Here is a 23,381-nt window from a genome sequence, read left to right as displayed (position 1 = left end):
CTGTGAATAACAAGAAACATTTGTTCTGAAAATCATAGTGCAGGATAACTTCCCTTCCTGCCCCTCCTCATATAAAAACCCCTTCCATTTTGGTTTAGATACACATTTTCTATTTATTTCTTAGACTGATGAATAAAAGCAATTGATTTTCACCCACTCTTTAATTCCAGGTCACCATTGTATCCAGGTGGGTAATTAGGCTGGAGGTAGGTCACGTGTATATATATATTTTTTAAGATCTGTGCATCTTTTTTCTTAGGGCTATTCAACAATGGAGTCACCACTGTCAACTGGAGGGTTTCTGCTGCCCTGGGCAAACTTGAAAATGTATCACTTACAGGTAGGCCTGGCAGAATTCAATTTTTATTTATTTTTTTTTAAATTATGATGGATAATATTGAAGTTTTGTTTTTAAGAATTTTCTTTTTATTTAGTTTTCACAGTTGTGATAGACATTGAGATTCAAAAAAATTAAGGTTTTATAACCATTAAAACAGTGTCAACATCACATGTCAAAATATACAAAGTGATTGAAGGATATTAAACTCTTAAGTTCTCAAGAACCATTTTTCTTACCTTACCTATCTGTAAATTGGGATTATCATCGATTGAAATATATATATATATATTTTGGTCACTTTGTGTGTGTAGGGTGAAACTGAGGTTTACCAACATTTACCAATAAAAATCTAATCCTTTCGAGTCTCCTTATAGGACATTTTCTTGCACCATGTATTTTGCTTCCTTTTACAATTGCTAGAGTTGTAAATCCAGCTCAGGTGCCACAAGCAACTTTTCCTCTGGATCCCATCAGGGATAGTCTCTGTTGCTCAGCGAGCAGACATCCAGAGGTCAGATTTGAATGTGGGTACTTGTTCTGTGGCCACCATGCCAATAGACTGACTCACGTTTCTGGCTTGTAAATGGTCTCCAGTTTTAACACAGATGTCGAATTGCATTAATTAAAAAACAACAACAAATCCAAAAACTGGAGTCTTTGTAGTATTAGGTCTTAATCAACAACTTCTACTGACAAATAAACCCACAGGTGAGAGTCACTGCATGATATGTAGCAGTTCAGCTACTGAGGAGCTGTTGCTGTCATGCAGTTATCCCTACATTCCACATAGTGAAAGCTCAGCGTGTGCAGGTCATGCATATTTCCTTTTTCGGGCAGTAGTAGTCAGTTCCTGTTAGCTCAGACGTTTATTCTAGCAATCACTGGCACAGCAGGAACTGGCTAAGGGAATTGTAAGTTGTCCAGGGTCAGTTATTTGATATGAGGTATGCTATATCTATATGTTAGATTATCTGAAACTACTTATTGAATTTACATAGAATTTATTTTAAGTGTGTTAATTTAAGGGAATATAACCACTATATAGGTCTATGCATTGTGATAGAGCATAAATGTCAGTACTGTTATGTATATTGCGTGCTGTTTTACACCTGTGTCCTCATAACTGCCTCTGCTGGATATTTAATGTATATCCCAGGATAAACAGCTTTTCCCCAGGAATGTATCGCAGGAAGAATTGTCACCTTCTTAGTGCCCTTTAAAATACTCATTCCTTCTATTTCTGCTCATCTTAACTCTTAACCCTCTGAACTCAAAGCCTATATGGGTCAGATTCACTATGGGGCTAAGATGCCTGAATAATGTAGCTTTTATTCGCTATTTAATAAAATTCTTACTTTTTAAATCAAACAGATGCATCTGTGGAGAAATAATAAAGCAAAATATTAGATCTTCATACTCGCAACTTCCATACAAATGAGCCACTGCTAAGATTCTAATTAGTCACCTTTCATACCTCCGTTGGCAATAGAAAAGGGGGGAAGGGAGGGAATACAATTAAATCCAGGCAGGTGATTTCACTTTCCCTAAATAGAGACCATTTAAAATTTTTAATCTTTTTAATGTTGAAATGCTTCCCCGCCATGAGTAATGAACATCCAAATAAAGGAAATATTTGACTTGCTTGACAGGACCACAAGTACTCCCATTAGCATAGCGTAATGCTAATGCATTTAGCGTGTGCATTTAATGCTAAATGCATTGACATTTGGTGTCAGAAACCCCAGCCCTGCTAGAGTCAAGGGGCTAGCACAAATTAGGAATTGCAGACTTGCCACTCTTTTTTTCACTTGGTGTTAGAAGTCCTTCTTCCATGATTTCTTACTCTGAGTACCAGTATTACTTTTTCTAATAGCCTTTTTTATGTTCAAATACAGAGCAGTTATTCTGCTAATGTTTTCTACCATGATAACACCTACCGAGAGACTGCACTGTCATGTCATATATAAGCAAATGTAATGTAATATAGTCTGAAGGATGAGTTACATAAAAATACATGGCTATCCTATTTAATTAATTGGCTGACATGACAAAAACATCTCTGTAATTGGCAAGTCTGATTAAAAGTGGGTGAATTAGTGTGATCTTTTACCTTGTCTTTTGCCATTCCTTATGAAAAGTGTAGCTCCTTTTGGAGTGTGGGGAGCAGCAGAGAAGGTAGACTTCTGGTGGAATGTGGGAACTCAGAGTCTGCCTAATTATTCAGTATGGAATGTGGCAGATACTTTAATAGAGGTTAGAGTCACCTAATCCTGCAAAAATATGGATTTATCTTTATGCGTAGTAAGTAATTGCACTGAGGTCAATGGCACTACTGATAGTGTGTAAAGTCTTTTCAGGATTAGGGCCTAGAGCTGTGACTCCAATCAGCCTTTTTTCAGAAAATATTTAGCTTTGAAGTTTCTTTAAGCACACAATTTCCATTGAAGTGTATGTTTGAATGAACTGGTTTATAACAATTAACACTTGTGAATCACTTATACTCTAAGAGTTTTATAAATATTAACTTCTCACCACACTCCAGTGAGATAGTCCTTAATTAATCTTCACAACGTCCTGGGAAGGGAATTGTTTAGTCTCCCCATTCTATAGATAAAGAAGCTGAGGCAAACAGATGAAATGGCTTGTTGAAGGCTAGAGGAATCACAGATAGCAAGGCTGGAAGCGGTCTCAAAAGGCCATCTAGTCTATCCTACACTGAGGCAGGACTAAGTGTACTTAGACCATCCCTGACAGATGTTCATCTAACCTGTCTTTAAAAATCTCCAGTGACAAGGATTTCACAACCTTTATAGGCAACCTGTTCCAGTACTTAACTTTCCTTGTACTTGGAAAGATCTTCCTAATATCCAACCTAAATCTCTCTTGATGCAGATTAATCCAATTAGTACTTGCCTACCTTCAGTGGAGATAGAGAACAATTAATCACCATCCTCTTTAACAACAGTATTCGAAAACTGTTATCTTCACCCCTCTTCACCCTCAGTCTTCTCTTCTCTAGACTAACCATGTCCGGTTCTTTGAACCATTCCTCATAGATTGTGTTCTCTAAATCTTATTTTGGCTGCTCTCCTTTGGAATTTCTCCACTCAGTTCAAGCTCTGACAGATATAGGCAATCATTCAGGAGTTCCTGGCTTTCAGTCCTGTGCTCTAAACACATTCCTCTAAGTAGTACTGAATTGTCAATATCTCACTTTGAACACAAAATAAGAAAGGGTTCTAACCTTTTTTAGCTATCTCAGGATTCAGGTGACATCTGAAAACACTTGAACTCTATTCACTTTATACTGTCACCCTTCAATACCAACATGATGTCCCTGTGATTCACAGTTAGCTTTAATTCTATAGTACACACAGTTCTGAGAGCATGTATGAAACCATGGCTTTCAGTGTGCTGAAAGGATAATAGGGATATTCCTTTTTCTTTTTAAGGCACGGTGTGATTTAAAAAAAAAAAACATTTTAAAGCATTTTTAACATCTGATCCTTCAAATCAATGTAATGGTTGCTTTGAAGAATACAGCTTCCTGAAAACGCAACAGACTCCTAACACTAGACTGTAAATATCTCACCACATCCTTGGAGGACAGTATTATCAAATAAGATATTCCAACATACTCAGTATGTCAGAGAAGTTTCCATAAACTTATCATATTAAACTGGCTGGCTAATCAGTTCTGCAGTGCATGCTACCCTGTATACTGTTTATATGTTTGTGGGCTGACCCATGTCAGAAACAACACATAAGTAGACTGTAGGCAGAGTCTGATCTTCAGTCATTCTTCTAGTTATCTTAAACCGGTTTCAAAGTGGCTTTTTAATATGGGGAAAAATATCTGTAACAATATATCTGCATTGAGGAAAAATCAGCAGAAAGCATCCACCTTTAAAATGTACCATGACTTTGGCTTTTCATTTAATTTTTAGATGAATACATTGATAAGAAATAGAGACTTATTCTGAAGTTGGCTGTATTCTACATTTTATCTGTCTAATAAATCTGGACAAGAGACAGCTCTGATTGGAGGCATGGCTCTTGTTCCATTATGTTGCATTTTGAGACTTAGCATAGATTAGGGATCTTAAACTGCGTCCATGGGTGTGAAATGTAGTTATGGCAGCAAACCTTTAGAAAGGTTCTGTGAACTTAATTCTTCTGTTTCCATCACTGAAGTCCAAGGAAGTGACCTCTTACCCCCTTGTAAGTGCAATCAGTGTCATGATGACAACGCATGGTGAAAGCAAGGGTAGATGTTAATGTTAGTTTGAAGTGTGACAAGGGGCTTGGAGGAAGGGCAGAGAGAAGAGCAAGCAGGAACTGATGGCAAAGATTTGAACAGGAAGTTGGGTGTGGACAGGGAAAGACCAAGACATGAGAGGGAGAGGAGCACTGAGAGAGGAATGGTGGCTAGCAGAAAGATTGAGTGGCACAGTGAGAGGTTTGGAAATGTGCGGGAGAGGGGAAAGAGAAATAAGTTGATCAATTTAAAAGGAAATGTAGGCAAGCAATAGCTGTAAACCTACTGGGGGCTGGGATGGGAAAGACAGACAAACTAGAAGCGGGGAGAGAGTGAGATTGGGGAGGAAATTCTGCACTGGCAGAGGGATGAAGTAAATGGCCTAACATGTTCCCTCTATTTGTAACTGCATGAACATGGAGAATGAACTGGCCTGTTCGTTCTAGAAATGGTCTCTTCAGGTCAGGATTGAGACCCATAGCAGTGACGGTGTGGGGCGTCTCGTACTACCGCTATCCATGTAGCTACCTGTCTTTTAAAATGAAGCTTTTGCTTCCTGGTATATCAACAGTATCAAAGAGCACAAAATCGAGCTGAAAAAAAACCTTCACGTTTCTCAGGGATAAGTGTTTGTTTGCAGTGCTGTTGTGGCCATGTTGGTCCTAGGATATTAAAGCAAGAAGGTGGGTAAGGTGGTATCTTTTCTTGGACTAACATCTGTTGGTGAGAGAGACAAGGTTTCATGCTTACACAGAGCTCTTCTTCAGGGATAATTGAGAGGCTGTTTTAGCTACCCAAGTGAAATAGGTATCTTTCTCTTCAACAAATGATATTGATTGAGTAATGTGGTTAGACCCTTGTGCCTGAGTTGAGTAGTTTATATTACAATTCTACACCTCTGTAACCCTGACTTATTTGTCTCTATAACGATCTGTAATCCCTTAAAATGACAATAATTTACCCATCACTGTGGACTTGATAACCAGAGCCCTCCTTTTTAAACAACCTGTATACTAAATATATAAAAGTACTTCTAGTACAACATAAGCCCGTACCACTGCTTTCTATGATGTAGATTGGGCCCCATATAAATACTCCTCAGTGTCTGAGATTTTGCTGCATGTGTAAGCTGTCAACCATCAATATCACACTAGGTAAAATCCCGTTCTCAGCACATGTAAATTGCCTACTTTGTTCATAAAATATAGGTATATATTTGTGGATTGTGCTAATGTGAATCTATTTTAAAGCTATCCAGTCGCATTGCTATAGTAAATGGTCATTTTCTTTTCCTGTTATAACAACTGCACATATTCTTAAATAGGTTTTTAAATATCTGTTATATTAGTACTTTTGGAGGAAACTTGGTCTCAACCCAAATGCATGTTTTGTAGATGAAATTTCATCAAATATGTTAGCTCCCTTTTTAGTTAATAATAAAGATGGGATGATTATTTTGGGCTTTTGTGGATGCTCTTATTTTTCACTTCTCCAGCTGAAGACTTGTTTAATTATTCAGTCATGTCAGTGCCACAGTTGTCATGTATTTAAAATACATGTAGATCAAAATAATTGAGCCTTCTACAAAAGAAGCATATTCCATTTTTATAGCTACAGCAGATATTCTGAAACTGCATTCACCTCATCTGTATTTCAGAAGTTTGTATTTTATTAAATTGATAAGACAGAGCTTAATTTTCTGGGACATCGCTAATGGCTGCTTGAAGTGCTCTGTCAATGAGTAGCGTGCTGACTTTTAAGACTGATCAAGTGCATAGTGCTCAAAAGGGATGGGGACTCAGATCTCCTAAGTATTCATGGCTCATCTACCTCCGCTCCACTGACTTCAATGGGACTGTGATCAGCATGTAAAGTTAAGCATGTGCACAGGTCTTTGTAGGATTAGGAGCTTAGCTACTGTCTGTCCTTGGGCAAATCGTGCAACCTTTATGAACTGCAGTTTACGCATTTGTAAAATAGACATGTTAGCACATATTTGCAGAGCAGAACCTCACAGAGATATTGTGGCGCTTGCTAGCTATAAAGCAGTTTGTGATCCTCAAGTGGGAAGTGCAATACAAGTATTGTAAGCATGATTGTTATTAATAAGAATGTAACAATGACCTTTGAATTTAAATTAACCAAACAAAAAAGCCATGGTAGATTTGAAAAGTGTTCTAGAAAGACTGTAAACTCAGAGCTGTCACCAGAGTAGCTGCAACAAGCTTGCATCCTGACTTCAGAAAGAGATGCTTTGATCACACCTGTCACTGAAGTAGTACAGACTCAAAATACATTTGCTAACATACAAACTTTATGCAAAAGTGGAGTTGGTTTTGCAAACTTTTTGCTTAAAGTGCCAGGAGGGCTCTTTGTTATTTAAAAATATATTAACCAATTTAATTCACATACACCCCCTTAAAGAGGTTTTTTCTATTAATTGAGTTCTTCTGAGGCATAACTTACCCACAGCATATTGTTTAGAGACGCTTGACATCACTTAATCAGATCCAGTCATGGAATATTTAATTTATGAAACAAGAACAATATGGATGGGGGAGGGGACGACGACAGATGACTCAGAAAAGTAAAAAGGGAGCAAGTTCCACTTGAAACGAAGTTAAGTCAGGAGAAAGTTAGAACCACATACAGAAGGAGAGGAGACTCTTCAGGGTTGCCTTAGTCAATTTTGTTTTGTGTCAGATACAGTCAAATTTCTACCTGCTGGTGAATTGGCTCAGAACTGGCCTTTTACATGTCCGTATTACTTCTACTGTAGACTTCTTAAGTCATGGGTCTCTCCTGGCTATATAGCCTATTGAACAAACCTGTAAAGAGAACTCTGAAACACTCCACACCCACATACCACCCTCCACCCCCCCAACACACAAACTCAAGAAAAAAACTTCAAGCTTCTAAATATTAATGTTCAAAAGCCTTGATGAAGGGGAGGGTACAGAGGATTCCAGTACCTCCTCTACTGCAGTCTTGTGGGAAGTCTTGTGGTTGGAGAACAGGATTTAAGGGTCAGGGCTCCTATATTTATTTCTCTTTCCATGCTCAGAGTGCTCCCAGAGGCCTCTGAGAAAGAAGCCGGCCGTGGTGTTCCATTTTAAATTATTATTTGTTCAGTTTGAAGCAGAAAGCAATGAATTAAAGATTGAGACAACACTGAATGAATCCAGTTAGTCCCAAGTGGGGGAAAATAGATGTGACAAATCTAAAAAAAAGACTGGATTGTACCATCATTATTGTGTCCTAAATATGACTCAGCGGTGGAGAGTGAATGTTAAAGGGACAATGGAAAAGGGTTTTTATCTTGTTTAAATCTCAATATTTGGTTTTTTACCTTTTCTGAATAAACAAAAACAACTTAAGGCACCAAGGGCTTATTCAGAATGAACAATATCTCAGTGGAACATAAGAAAAAGGAGGAGTGAAACTGATCAGTTTTATACAGTATTCACTCACTTGAACACATAACCTAAAGCTCAGCTCCCATGGTTTATATGAGTAGTGTAGCATCTGTCTTACTGTATCATGATAATCGAATGAGATGGTAATGTGATACAAAGCGACTGAATAGTAGTAATTATGTGATATAGAGGAATGTTCATCCTTTATGTTCAGCTCGTATTTGGATCTGATTTGTATTCAAGATGAAATAGACCATGGCAAGCCTAGCAATATCTACTGGACTGGATACTGTCTTCATATCTAGGACTCTTGGGATTTTTCCTGATGTACCGGGCTGCACTGTGTACCTCTGACCCCAGGAAAACTCTGGAGTGCAAATTATTGGGAAAAAGTAGCCAGTCCAGCAGACTGCTACTATAGCTGGTAATTCCACAAAGAATTTTTGTGGCATACAAACAAAGTTAGAGGACCACTTACTCAAACTAGGTTCAGTTTTTGCATTGGTTTGGAGCTGGTAATCGCTTCTTCAACGTCTTTTTGGCCATATCTATGAAGATTAAACCATTCCCTCATTCCCAGAGCTGGTCCTGCAAATCCTAGTTTGAAGTACAACAGTTTGGGTGGGGTGGGTGTGTCCATACAACTGTACTCCTTTTCTCCCTAACTCTCTGGTCTCTATTGCTTTCAATCTAGCATATTGCACAAGCAGAAATTTCACTACAAACCTGCTATCCTGTTCATTCTGTGAATAGGTTTACCCATGTATGTGAGGAGGAGGTAAGCAAAGAGAGATCCTGTATATTAGCTGTTGACTGATTAGAAGTTTGGCTTATTCAGATCATTTACATATTTATTTAAACTTGCATCCCATGCTGTGACGGGTCATTCAGGTTGATTTAAGGCTCATCCATTGTCCAGTAATGTGATCAGCATTAACTATGTCTATGATCTGCATGGAGGTAGAACGTATGAAATCAGATCTGCAATCCCTTGTGACATATATATAGTGATCTATATTTGAAATGTCTGTTGGTTCCCACACTTACAATGTGCTGTGGAAAACAATACCCTAGATAGATGGATTTCTAAACAGGATGAGTCTGTGGGGCTGGATAGAGGGTGGAGGCATAAGAGTGCTTCTGTTATTGTCCTTGTGGAAATAGCGAACCCATTAAAAATGAAGTGTATGGCACAAAGCAAGTCCCCAGCTGATGAGCTGAGGGAAAGGAGTGTGCAGTGATGGTTGGACATGTAAAGCACTTTGTATTTATACTTTGGTGGGAAATGGGGGAAACACACCATGCAGTGAGTATTTGATCTGGTTTTTTTTTCCTTTCTTGTCTCAATGATGGCAATCAGAACACTTATTATGATGTTGATTTGAGTGGAGAGCAAAAACTCCAAAATTTTTTTTTTTTTTTTTTGTGCACATATTGAACCTGGACTCAGGTCCATATTTTGTAATATGTGTGCTAATGTGTTGTGAATTGCTTTCCTTATCAGATCATATGTCAGTCCTGCTCAACCACATACCTGATCATTGGTTCTGAATTCCTGTGAACCCCAGATAATACTACATGTGAATGAGTGACACAGAATCACATCCTAAATTACATATTTCATTCTCTACTTTGCCACTTAGCCAAAGCGCAGGCTAAGCGCAGTAGACCCACAAAGGCTAATGGTTCCTCTGGTGGGATGTCAGACTTTCACAAGTGTCTATGGTTGTTGTCCTTTAATGGTTAGTTCATACAGGGTAAAAGCCGTAGTGTTAGTGTATCTAATAACAGGGATTCTCCTTTTGCACCAGTGCTAGAGGTGTATATTTTGGAGTATAAGATCCTGAAAATTTTTCTTAATGTTGAATGTGTTTGGTATAGCCAGGGATCTTAACCTACAGACACAATGATGAATTTGTTGACATGCTGTGACTACTTCTTGCAGAATTTAGAAAATATGGCAACAATGCAAATAAATACATATTTTTTTAAAAGTTTTAAAATTTAAAAATCCCTCAAAATAACTGACATATATAACTTTGTTTGAGGACCCACAGCTCAAAATATTGTACCTTGCAGTATGATGGTAATTACTTTCATGTACTTATTTGTATTGCCTATAATGTGTGCAAGGTGCTGTCCATGCAGATAGGAAGAGTGGGAAAACATTTTTCTTTCAGAAATCTGCTTTGCTGTCTTATCCTTTTGTTCATGTTTATGGCAAACTCACTGAAAAGAGGAAATTGCCTTTCCCTGACCAGATTAGAGAAGTCAGCATTTGTTTAAGCAATCCATTCCGAAATACCACAAAGACCTTATGCCTTTCAATTGAAATGAATGGAAAATGAAAAGTTTGCATTTCAAGACGGAATGTTCAAATGCAAACCTTTCTCATTCGGAAAAGGTGCAGTTGGGTACAGCAAACACAGGGAAATGGGAACCAGAATTCATTACGATGAACTCTGGAACTAGAAATAATGCACTTGCCAGGACAGATTGATGGCAGGCATTCAACAAGAGCATTAAATATGATGTTTTTACCACATTCATAGGTGTTAATATTGAGTAAAGGAAGGATCTGCTTCAATCTTTTTATTTTGCTTCAGGTTCTAATTTATTCTTCACCATCTATCATATGTTTCTTTGTCTAAAGTTTCTTAGACTACTTCATTTCTCTCTGCTTTAAAGGAAATTTAGTGATGATAAAAGGTGACTGCCCCAGAGAGTGGAGTTCTCTGTTCATATACAGAAATAATACAGCAAGGGCAGTAGAAAGTTCCCCACACAGTGCCCTGCCTATGGTCCTCAACCCTGTTCTGAAAAACAGGTCTGTGGGGCAAGAGGGTTGTTTGGCATCCCATGGTCTTCCAGTCCTTGGCCTTCATGTTAGGTTGACACTCAATGTGTGCAGAGTCCTGCCACAACCCTGTGGCTGGTCTAGGGCTTCATGCCTGTGAAGCCCTAGTTATATCTTGAGGAAGGAGGTCCCATCTCCAATGGCTGTCGAGCCTCACGTTTCTCTGTAGTGAAGGAGACCATGATATAGCAGTGGAGATGGAAGGGAGCTATACTGGGGAAAGATGATGCTTCTCCTAGCATCCCTGCATGGAGGAAGGAACATTGGCTGACTGGCAGCAGGAAATCCCGACCAGAAATAGTGGCTTGGCTCAGCAGCTTCCTTTCCTCTCTGGCAATTAGGAAAGGCCTAATATTAGCCCAAATATCAATGCCAGTGAGAAGGTAGGAGGGGAAGCCAGGGAGGGAGCAGCCTAGGCCTCTCATGAGTCCCTGCAATGTCCCCCCACTAATTAACAGTTTGTGGTACTCTGTCTGCAAGCCCCCAGACAGATAGGGCCCCTTCTCTCCCTCTCAGAGGATGCTCCAGCTGTGTCTCTGTGGTAACAGAATCTGTCAGGCCAGCCCAGAGCTATGCTATGGGGGTGGGGTGGGGATGGGGGAGTAAAGGTCCTGCATGGGCCGTACGGTTTGGCGTAATGTGCGATGGCTTATCATTTGGACCATTGTTTGGGAAATGCAGGAACTTCCTTAATGTTTATTTTGGCTACATATTGGTATAAAGCACAACTCAAACCCCTCTATTAATGGATCACTAATACTTCTGACGGAATGCCTTGAAAGTCAGAATATTCAGAGTTGAGGTTGTTTTGTGCCCCTTCTAAATATGTATTAAGGTAAGACTATACTGTACATGAACACTGGTCCACGCTGAGAGTTTCTTTAGGGTTTTCATTTCCATTTGCTCACTGCTGAGTAGTTTTTTAGTTTGAAGAGGTTTTATTTGGTGGGTTTAGCAATAGCTGTGTAAGCTTTATTTTTACTGAGCTGTGTTATTTCTTTCTTATGACTGTTGCAATCGCTTGCCATCTGGGGGTTTCTGGACCTGCTTCAATAAGTTGTATTTTTTATCTTTTTTTTCCTGTTGCTCTGCTGAGGATTTGTGAAAGCCTAAGTTATGTACTCTGCCGTGGCCCGGGAGCTGTGGAAAGGCGGTGTGGTCTCTTTCTAAGGGCCTTAGACACAGATTTAAGCTTTTAGCTGCTATGATAGGTTGCTTCAAATGACCAGCAGGAAATAATAATGAAGTTTAACAGATCTTTACTCAAACAGCTGAAATAACACTTCAGTGAGCTGCTCTAATCCCTTTTCTCTTTGTTTTCAACAGAGCATTATTATTGACCTTTATGAAAGCACCAGTACTCTTGTGTGAATCGAAATAACATCAATAGCTGCCCGTTAAAATATTAAGTGTGATCCACCAAAAACTGCCACCTTGTGGAAGGTCAGGTATTTGATGCAAGCAAACCATCAGAAGTTTTTAGGAGAGCTACTAGACACCACTGTGATATGCTATCTGAAGCTTGTCATAGTGCATTTCTCTGAAAAACCAACATCTTTCCACTTTAAACCTTGCTTCATCTGTTTTTGTGTATTGCTTTTACACCTTTTTCAGGAGTGCTTATTTATAAGCATCCATGAGCAGCCACAAGGTTTTGTGTATCAATTTTCTTTCCCAAGAGGCTGTGAAGTGACTCACTGTTGGCTTTCTGCGATTCCAGCATCCATATTTGAGGTAGGGGATATGTTTGCTGCAACATTTTATTTCTTTATTTAGTACACTCTGTTTCACTTGGTGTATTACTCATTCAACCCTTTTTGAAAAGCTGCTGTTGATTTAGATAGGCTCTGTTTCTCTCGCTCTATTTCCTTGCTCCTTTGCCCTTACTGCTGGTACAAGTAGGATTTGTTGGCTTTGTGGTCACCTTTGGTCTAGATGGCACTTTGTCATTCCATCAGCCACTGCCAAGACTTTCAAAATTGTCTTGTTTAATAATAGTAGTTCTCAGACTCAGCTTTGCCAACTTTGGCTATTCCCTTGACCTTATTTTGCTGGTTAGGCTATCGGGGCTTGATGTATAATGGAAACTTGTTAAAGGAGCTGTTGTTGTTTGATAATGTATTGTTAGGTAATGGGTGCTAAATGGAATCTTTCCTATGAGCCATTGTTTGTGAACACTGGTTAATGATGATGTAGTTTATAACAGCTATTGTCAAATGTCATGAGTGCAAAATATATGTACGTGTCTATCATGGCAACAGATTAACTTTTACCATTCAATATCTATAAGCAAAACAGCAAAACATTAACTGTCCCTCCCATTTTTCAATAATGTATTAATGTTCTACTTAGGCAATTTAGTACAACAGTTTCTGGGCCACCTTTGCGTGGTCCTCAACTGATGGCCCTCGTAAAGCAAATGATTCCTTTTTAATAAGCTGGCTCAGTGGCTTTGGCTCCTTAATTTATTTAGAAATGCCTTTTACCTTTTTGCCTGATATCCCCTGGATAGTGAGTTCCTCCCTGACTGCGAGTCATCATCTATTGCTTGGAAGAAGATATTATCCCTCTTTTTGAAAGAGCCGTCACTTGTAACGGGCAGTTGTTTTCTCATTGTTTGTATCTTTCTTTCTCTGCTAAGGAAGTTGAGAAGATCAAGATTGCTTAGTCACTGGCTATTCTTGCTGGAATTCACTATTCTCAGGGTGTGAGTGTTTTTAAGAGTTAGGGTCAGGAGAGAAATCTTTGTTACTACTGTTGTGTCCCAGTGATTACAGTATTATCCTTATGAAGTATCTACAGAAGCTAGTCATTTCATGTAGACATACTCTTGAGGCCATGATCATTTATTTTGCCCACTGCTAGCAATTTATTATCCTTAACTGCATTTCTGTATGTGCTCTAGAATAAAAGTGTCACTGTGATGGTGGTATTGTTTTTATATTGGTAGCTCACAGAGGCCTCAGCCAAGGATCCAGGGCACCGCCATAGAAGATTCTCTTGTAGGCTTTGTGTTTTCTTTTGAGTATGATGTTCTGTAAATTTAACATTCATTTTCATGTGCAGTAATATCATATATTGCTGTTTTAAGTGCCTAACATTTTAAGGATATTATACAAATATTATAAATATAACTTACGGTCACTCCATTACAGCTGGTAAAAGAGAAGATTTTTCAGTTCCCTCTGGAGTGCAGAAAAACCTCCCCAAAACTCATCAAACCAGAAACATTTTTTTTTAAATGTTCAGTGAATTGAAAAATAAAATTTTGTTCTGAGTCAAATGAAATGTTTTGTTCTACCTGAAACAGAACTTTGTGATTTCTGATTTTGAACATTTATTTTCATGTTCTTGAATTTTTAAAATAAATTTGAAGGAATTTTTGAACCAAGAAATAAAAACATTTCATTTTTAAAATGTCAAAATGAATAATTTTAAATTTTTTTGGTGGAGGGAGGGGGTTCTGTGGATGTTTTTCAGTTAAAAAAAATTGGGAAAATCAATATGAATTCGTGAAAGGTTTTGGGGTTGCCAAATCTGCATTTTTCACTAGGGGGCACAACAATTAGCTGAAATTTTGCCGAGCTGTAATCGCCATACTTGAAGGGTTTCTGAAAATGAAATTAGATACAGGGTAACAGAATTGTCTGAGACTTGATACTGACATCTTTTAATGTCATCATTTGTTCTATTGCTCTGATAGTTCCACCCCAGGGATGGCCACTCTTCAGTGGTAGATAAAATTATTTCTGAGAAGTTCAAAACTTATATGGAGAATATTTGTTTCACTTCCAGTAGAGTCGATTCTGTGCAAACTATGTGATCATTCTAAAGCAATGAAACAACTGTCCCTTTGATTCTCCTTCACTATAAACAGCATTTTAGTTATTTTACCTGAGGTCACTGTATATATGGGACCAAACTATATCCTATATTATTCAGGGTACAGATGAAATCAGTAGGAATTGCATATTAAGCTCTACAGGCAGTATTTAGTCAATATTGAGTGAAGTCCTTGGATGAAAGAACTTTGTACAAGCAAAATATTAATTCTTCCAAATGATCAATATTATTTCCACCTCAAGGGATAGAAAGCCTGGGAACGCTCATGAAATTGACTGTATTTTAATGATCACGACAGCCTGGCAACTGTGATATTTGATTATCTCAGAACACTGTAGTGCTGCATTACCACCTCTCCTAAACGGATGTTGAATTACTTAGCCATGCCTTTGCAACATCCTGGCTGGATTGCTGCAACTCTGTTTGGCACTTTTCCAGCAGGGGACCATTCATTGGTAACAACTGATTCAAAAAGATTTCCCTCCAAGGATTTTAACCCAACCTTCTATAATTGACTTGTACTGGGGTATGCTGTGCTGGCCTCCAGTTGTGCTGTATCTCAAAGAGATTGTTGCTCATTTTGCTCCCGGAGGGTGGCTCCATGGCACAGTGGATTAATGTAGCTTAATCTCACTTTACTCTCTGAAACCCTGGGTTTAAAATTGCCATGGGGTCACAAGTAAAGTAAGTTTGGTGGTAATGAGCTATTCCTTAGTAGACATTTGTCTAGAATAAAACCCAGATATCTTGGCACAGCCCATCGTGATTGGCAATCACTTCACAGAAAAGGTCCAGGAATGAACGAGCAGGGGGACTGAAGTTCAGAACTGAGGTGAGCTGGCAGAGTCGTGTGGGAAGACCGCACAATATGTTAGCATACACCATGTCTGGCTCCAGCTCGGGCTGTAGTAATTCATTTCAGCCAACACTAAACAACAGCCAATTAAAAGAGGAAGAAGCAAGGAAAACATGGAGTGGTTTATGTCCAAGGTGGCTTTTGGACTTACTGTATGCTATTTTACTGAACTTACCACACTTCTCAATCTTACAACACCATGCATTCTGCAGTTGCTTTGCTGGTGTTTACATAGCATGTACAACATCAGTTCAACCCTATGAATGTTTGTTTCTGTCTTTACACAGCCCTCAACCTGAAAATTCCTTGCTAATAGCTTACTAGTGTCACTGGTAACTTTAAAACATCTGATGGCTAGGTATTACATTCATTTATTTTTCTGTGAAAAGATATTTATTATGATATTTATCCAGCAACCTTCAGATTTTAATGTGATTATAACTGTAGTATCATGTAAATTCATAGAACTGATATTGGAAAAAATCTTGATTAATTCAGTTAGACACAAGCCTGACTTGATACTCTGGATCTGAACAATTTAGCTTCAAAGAAGTTTGGAACCAGATCCAATTTCAAACTTTGTGGCTTGGGCTTGTTTCTGATTTCAGTTATGTTTGTGACACTTCCATTAGCAGAGTAGCAGATCCAAAAGAGCCATGACCCTATCACTCATGCATTATTTAAGTTGTAATTTAGTTTTCTGTGGGCATCATAATGGGTTGAAATGTGATATTGACAGAGAGGACTTTGTTCTGGAACTGCTTCATATATTTAGTGCCTCAACAACAACTATGTGATGGAAACCAAACAATCACTATGCTCTTGAATGAACTCACACTGAAAAATTATAAAAGACTAAAACAGCCCGTCCCCATGTGCGACCACTTTTCTCAAAGCAATCACTCCACATTTGACCTCTCAGTCCTGTCCTTAGAGGAAACCTGCACAACATCTTAAGAAGACAGAGCCTGGGAACTTAAATTCTAACTCTGCTGGACATGAAAACCAGGGATTTCATGGAGACACTGGTTTTATGGCCCATTACAACAACTTGTAAGACACCCTCTGCCTACTAACTCTCCATTGTCCTATGACTGCAGAGGTGTTAATTGCCCACTTCATTTTAAATGGGCTCCTGCAACGTGTAAACCCCTTATGCTTAACAATCTGTCCCACCTTGTATTTAGCTTGGACACTCTAGTTTTCTTCTCATGACCTGAAGAAGATCTCTGATGCTCAAAAGCTTGTCCTTTTCATCAAAAGAAGTTGTCCAATAAAAGATATGGCCTCATCCTCCTTCTTTCTCTCATGTATTTGTTTGCATCACAGTAATTTAAAAGAAGCTGTAACAATGTTAAGGGTGAATTATTTAGTATTTGTTTTAGAATTCCTAAATTTTTGCTTCATGCTTCAGGGCATATGTCAACCTCTAACTAATGGGAGTCAAGGAGCAACTTCCTAATGTGCAGACTATTCCATAACTACCTACTGAAAGGTTATCTGAACCTTCCTCTGAAGTAGCAGGTGCAGGCCATTCTTGGAGACTGGATACTGGATGAGATGGACCCACTGTTTGGAATTGCTACACCAGATCAGTATGTTCCTTTTAGATGAGCCATCATAAGGAAATGGAAGTAGATACAAAAACATTTCAGTTACAGTAAGGAAAACTTTGGGAACTGTGTACCCTTCCAAAAATTAATTTAAGCTGACGTTCTTAGTGATTTTAATAATTCTGCATGCATTCATTTCCTGTAGGAGCCCAAAGCCTGTAGTAACATTGCAAATGTTGGTAGTTCTAAGAAGGGCTGTGCTAACATTGGAAGCTGCTGGTTGAAAATGGTTGTGACTCAGAAAGAATACTGGGGATCTTGAAGTCAATGATGCTGTGTGGATGTAAAGGGTCTGCATGCCAACGGTGGAGGACTGGGGACACAGAGGAGATTTTGCTGCCTTAACCCCAGCAATCTGTTTCTGCAAATGCTATGAAACATTTTCCGTAAAATTAGTTGGAAAGCATTTTTATTAAAAACCCAGATGTATGTGTTTTCATTCATTTCAGTGTTACCACTGTTTGGTTTGCAGCTCGTCTTCAACTAGAAATTGCAGTTACTACCACTCATAGCATGCAGTCACTTTTGAAATTATTTTAAGAAAGTTAACGAGTATATTGCATTCTGATGTAATTATATAAATCGTTTAAATTATTTATAAGGGCTTTTCAACTCTTTGTTCTAAAAGATCTTTACAGACTGCACATAATTTAGTATTAGTACAACTCAGGCTCTGAGGAGACATTAAATGCTTTTTTTCTTCCAATTTTTATATTTTCCAAAATAAAAGATGCCACTAATTGACGCTTCAATAGTCATATAACTGTTGATTTTAAACCTTTTTCTAGGGTGTTTTGAGTAAAGAGAGATTCATCAAATTTTTATCAGCAGCAGTTTTTGTAGCTGCCATAGCAACAAGTATAGAATCTAAAACCTCCTTCCATATTGGGTGTTAAGTCATCCCAAGCCCAAGACCTAACCTCGCAAACACTTCTGTGTCAGAGTAATTTCCCTCATGCCACTGAAGTCATTGTTTGTAAGAAAGGCCCCAGAAAAGCACCTTGTTTAATACAAGTTTACTTTGAAAATCAAAGGGCATGACTCACAAACTGACTGTGCTCTTATGTGAAAAATAGGTGACAATTTATTTAACAAAAAAAAAAAAAAAACACGGCAGAATAAAATCTTAATCATGTATTTGAATACTATTTACATGGAACTCCAGCTCATAAAATGATCCTTCCCCAAGCACTTCCAGCTACCGTATTCATCTGTAAGAGTAGCCACTGCCCTGTTGAATGATACAGGTGTGAGTCTTGCAACCTTGTCCTGTGTCTTGTGACTTAGGCCAGGATATAAGGCAGTTCTCTTGCCATTATTTTTGTGTGCCACCCTGTCATTACAATGGCAATCCAGTGTATGCGGAAAGAGTCAGAACAAAGCATGGAGTTTATATTTTGAATAGAGAGGAGTCTGAGATGCAACTCTGGTCCCAGCCATCTTGAAGAGATTTGAGGGTTTTGGAATCAAAACCAATATCTGAATTTCACAGCTGGCCATCTGACTATAACAAGCCAAATCAGAATCCTGGATCTTAACTAACACTCCAGACCATAGAGGCATTCAGGAAGCTATGTTTTCTAGAGCAATGGATCTAATATTTCTGAATATCCCTTCAAAATGTTTAACTGTTTTTGGCAAATCAGTGTGGTCAAAATGGATCAGCCATTTTGAGCAATTTTCAGTTACATCAGGCTTCTCAGAGTGATTAATACCAAGTAAATTTCCTCATGTATGCCATGGGAAATGAGGTAGAGTGGTGGGTGTGTGTGTGCGTATGCAAAATATGGAATACCAGAAGGGATTGCTCAGGTTAATACGAGAATACAAATATCAAAAAATAGTGTGAAGCGTGATGTAGCTCTTCAAAGCAGAAGAAGGTGAATTTATTGAAAAAGAATCTGAGAAAGAGGAGATATACACAATAGACTGGGTTACTGACACTATCTGATTTTGAGAATGTGGATTGTGGTGAAAAAAGAACCAGAGATAGATGACATTCCTTGGTGAAATGGGAACAGTAGATGAAATGACAGAGCTGCCACAATTCATCATGGGAATGCCTAAATGGTGAAAAAGAAACAGGAAGAGAAAGGAAACATTACAATGGAAATTGTTACAGAGCTTCCAGTGTCTGATAAGTAGCAGTGCTACTTGTCAACTTCCACTCCCTCTGCCACTAGCTCAATGGTGGGTTGATCAGAAAATATTGCAGATCCGAAGGCCTTGCGGTGTGAAACATGCAGAAGAGGATGGCCAAGTCAGCACATTGGCTAGCAACAAATTGGAGGTCCCATCAGAGATTTTGGTCCTACTCTCAGGAGAGCTTGCAGACTGCTATTGAGGAAATCAGGAAGAACGAACTTCCTTTTCACAGTGCGAGGGCTCACATGCCATATGAGCAGCTGCCATTAATGAGTTTGATTGGGCATGGATGATCTGAGCGGTTATGCTGGTTAAGAAATTTTGAATGGTGAGTCAACCATTCCGTAGGAATAAAACCATTTATTATGATTATTTATTTAGGAATAAAACCATTCCGTAGGAATAAAACTTCCTAATTAGCTTTTTTTCTTTTTTAAATTGAAGGAAAGGGAAAGGGGCCAATAATGAGTCAAAGAGAATAATAAGAAAAAGGCCGAGCCTAAAGCCAAAGGGGAGACAGAGGGCAAATTTAGAGACAGAGAAAAACTAATCAGAGCATATTAAAGGAGAGCCAGCTTAATCCTCTCAACAAGCTCAGATTTTCTGGTGGGCGTCTGACCTCCCCTAAAGTCAAATGTCAGGCCTCATTGGGCTTTTCAGTATTATAAGAAGTGTTTTTTGACGTTAAAGGATGGGAGATGTGCCGAAAGGCAATTAAATAATTTATACTACAGGTCTCTCTGCGCCCAGATGTAGTGCTAGCCTTCTGGGTCACTTCTAGGCTATTGCTAATAAAGCAATGACCTCTTTTGTAACTACACATCTCTGTCTGCTCTTGCCTGCAACTCAGCACTACACAACAGTCCCCATGCTGTTCAATGCTGGCGGACTTGCCACTTTGGATAAAATAACATCTGATCTATCTACTTGTTTGTCTATTTTCACCGTCTTATCCCCCAAAACACCCTAATTGAACCTAACTAGAAACTCTTTTGAGGTACAAAAGGTTTGGTTAATTTTTATCCTTTTATTTTCATGTCCGTCTGCTTTTCTGGGTTCTGGTCTGACTATAAACAGGGAGTACCAGAAATCTCATGACGTTATCTTTCAAGACTCATAGTCCAAGAGACTCATATAAGGGTTATATGAACATCCAGACTCTTGGGTGCTTATCCACATTCAAACCAGTAAACTTCTTGTAGCTTAATCTTGACACTGGTCACTAATGACTTAAGTCACAAAGGACGGAGACCCCTTTGCCTCTTAGCTTTTTAAGAACAGCCAAGGTTTTTTACATTTCTGTAATGTGGAATGATCCTTGAAGAACTAGAACATTACAGGTGAACTCCAGTAATAGCATATTATGCTGCCTTGCAGGAAATATGAGTTCAGGAAGAAACATGAACCTCTGTAGTGCTCCAGTGCTAAAGGACCAGATGCTGCTTTCTGTCACTAGAATTAGGGAACAGGGTACCAAATAGGTGGCTTGTTTGCAAGTGCTTCTTCCTTTTCAACTCACTGAGCAATTTATATGTCAAGTCTTTTCACAGATGATGCCATGGCAGTTTTGCAAGCCAGAGTCGAAGATAAAATATAACAGATGGAGAAGGGGGAGAGAGAGACTACATTTTTTTCAGGTCTGTATGATATTAAAGTAGGTAAAGAACTAAAATATTGAATCTCAGTTCTTAAGGCATCTTTATATTTAAATCATAGCCCTGTCAAGTCTGTTTGATAGGCATTAATTAATTCTTCTCTCACTTTGTGTTTGATTCTGATGTGTGTGTGAGAGGGGTTCCTGAAACCTGAAATGCTCAAAAATAGACAGTTGTTAGTGTCAGACTCTAAGTTCTCAGTCTGCTCTGCACGTGCCTGGGATGAGGGAGGTGGGAATGAGCTATTGGAGAAATGTGAATCATTCGTGAAATCACCTACAGTAAATTAAGCTAATATTGTTTTCATTGTGCTACAAATGGGAGTAGGATCACCTGATCAGCTGAGGTTGGAATATTAAGTCAAACTGAGTATGACATTCCCCATAATCTGCATAATAGGGTTGTTTGAATATAGCCTGTAGACTTGAATTTGTTTAGTAAGATCTGCTCATTCTTCCAGAGCAAAATGCTCATTTTCAGCAACCACCCACTATCTGAAAATATTCATTTTTTGTGATACAATTAATATTTACAAACATTTTTATTAGATGAGACAAAGTACAGAGGGAAAGAGACTGTGCGTGTAATTGTTCCAGTGGGGATGTACAACAGAGTAAGTACACTGTCAGCAGAAAGAGCTAGGAACCAAATGCGAAATTGCTCCACCTGGGATGCATTCACATGGAACACATCATAATCACAGAAACCTGGAACAACTTTTACCCATGATTTTCCTATTGGTTCCAGAGCTAACCTGTGTCATAGCTAACCAGTTCAGTCAATTATGACATATATACTGGTCTGATCAGACGTATGGTCTGATCCTGTGTGCTGCTGGGTGCCTCTGTGAAATTTTGAGCATCCAGTCTGATCCTGTAACATCAAAGGGTGTTAATATAAATAATACGTAGCATTTATAGAAAAGTTATAAACATTAATTAGATTAACGCCTATATTATCTTTGAGGCCTTGCAGCTATTGAGGGATCTTACACATGCTGGGCTAGACACTCAGCTGATTGGCTGTAAGTCGACATAGCTCCACTGACTTCACTTAGTTCAGAATCTAGCCCTATTTTTTACTATCAAAATGACCAATTCATCAGGAGAGTTGATTTAATCAACCTCTTCCCAGAGTTGAAATGATTTCAGTCCTGAGCCTGTGCTCAGTCTAAGATAACCTTTGTTTGCTAATTGAACAGAAACCTCCTTAAGACGGGGGGTTTCCAATAAAACACTGAGACATTACATTGATACACATCACTAGAATAATAAATAATTCATGAGCCACTGGAGGTTGTGCTGAATGCTGGAGTGAATATTGGAAAATGTTAGCATGCGACTATCCATATGGTAGACAGAGGGCGAAAATTCCACACCCCATTTTTACCCCCAGACAAAAATGATGCTCTCTCCAGCCTTCTATGGCATTTAGTGCAGCACACCCCTTCTCAGCTGCCAAATCTCCCAGCTCACTCTGGCTTATCAATACTAAATTCTGCAGCAAATTTAAACAAATGGAAAACCTCCACAAGCAAAAGGATTTTATTATTATTGTTGTTGTATGACATTTTTACAGCATCACTGGTGGTGTTCATGCTAATGTCTAATTCAATAAAAAACTCTCTTGTTCCATACATGCTGAGTTGTGTAATACTCAGTTTGCCGTGGAATCCAGCCCCAGCCAGTTCATGGCATTGCAGAATCCTAGATCCAGTGTGCCACAGTATACACAGGTCCTCCACCTTAACTTCATTTGAATGTGTTTCTTTGTTGTTTCTTTCTTCAGAGCAAGGACTCTGGAGGGAGATATGCCAGCCAACTATGGAGAGATCAAAGTGTTGCGGAGTCATGTATGCTAGGCCGTTTCATCTAAGAATATTTTGCAGCCTTGAAATCCATATACCCGCTATTAGCACGAGGGGAAATAAGCAAGATTTACACTCATGTGAGAGACAGGAGCTTGTTGGTTGTATACAAAGAATGTTAAATAAATCACATAATTTACATATATATATGGTGAAAGATGGAACAAAGTAGCTAAATAGTCTACCACAGGCGCTGAGGTAGGCTCAGTGTGTGATTAAATAATGAATAATATATTCTTGCAAATGATAATGTTATATTGTAAATTCCATTTGTCTACATCTGGTATTGAAGTTCGTCTCCCTTGGAGATTACTTTGACTTCTGATGCTGTTTTGCTTTGCATATGCTTGATTTTCTGTTTACCACAGAGCATTGTACAAAGGTTCAGCAACCGACAATTAGAGCTGAGCGAATAATTCACTGAAAATAACGTACCTGATATATTTAGCCTTTTTATCTTCAGAGAATATCCATGATCAGATATTTGGGCATCAATTTACTGTTGAAATTAGTTTGAAGCATGCATTTTTC

At 38.6% G+C, this 23,381-nt stretch overlaps 1 long non-coding RNA gene across 1 annotated transcript; it reads left to right on the top strand.

The window, feature by feature from the left end:
* Positions 1 to 264: 264 nt before the first annotated feature.
* LOC137144939 (uncharacterized) lies at positions 265 to 23,022 on the top strand. The gene is made up of 3 exons (XR_010917521.1): positions 265 to 340; positions 20,868 to 20,965; positions 22,772 to 23,022. It is a non-coding gene; the product is annotated as an uncharacterized lncRNA (long non-coding RNA).
* The last annotated feature ends 359 nt before the right edge of the window (positions 23,023 to 23,381 follow it).

This window comes from Emydura macquarii, unplaced genomic scaffold, assembly GCF_026122565.2.
Source record: "Emydura macquarii macquarii isolate MOO-44397 ecotype Brisbane River unplaced genomic scaffold, CSIRO-AGI_Emac_v2 contig_3506, whole genome shotgun sequence".
In the NCBI taxonomy this organism is placed as follows: Eukaryota; Metazoa; Chordata; order Testudines; family Chelidae; genus Emydura; species Emydura macquarii.
Note: the sequence above shows the minus strand (reverse complement) of the source record. Positions and strands in the feature narration are given on the sequence as shown.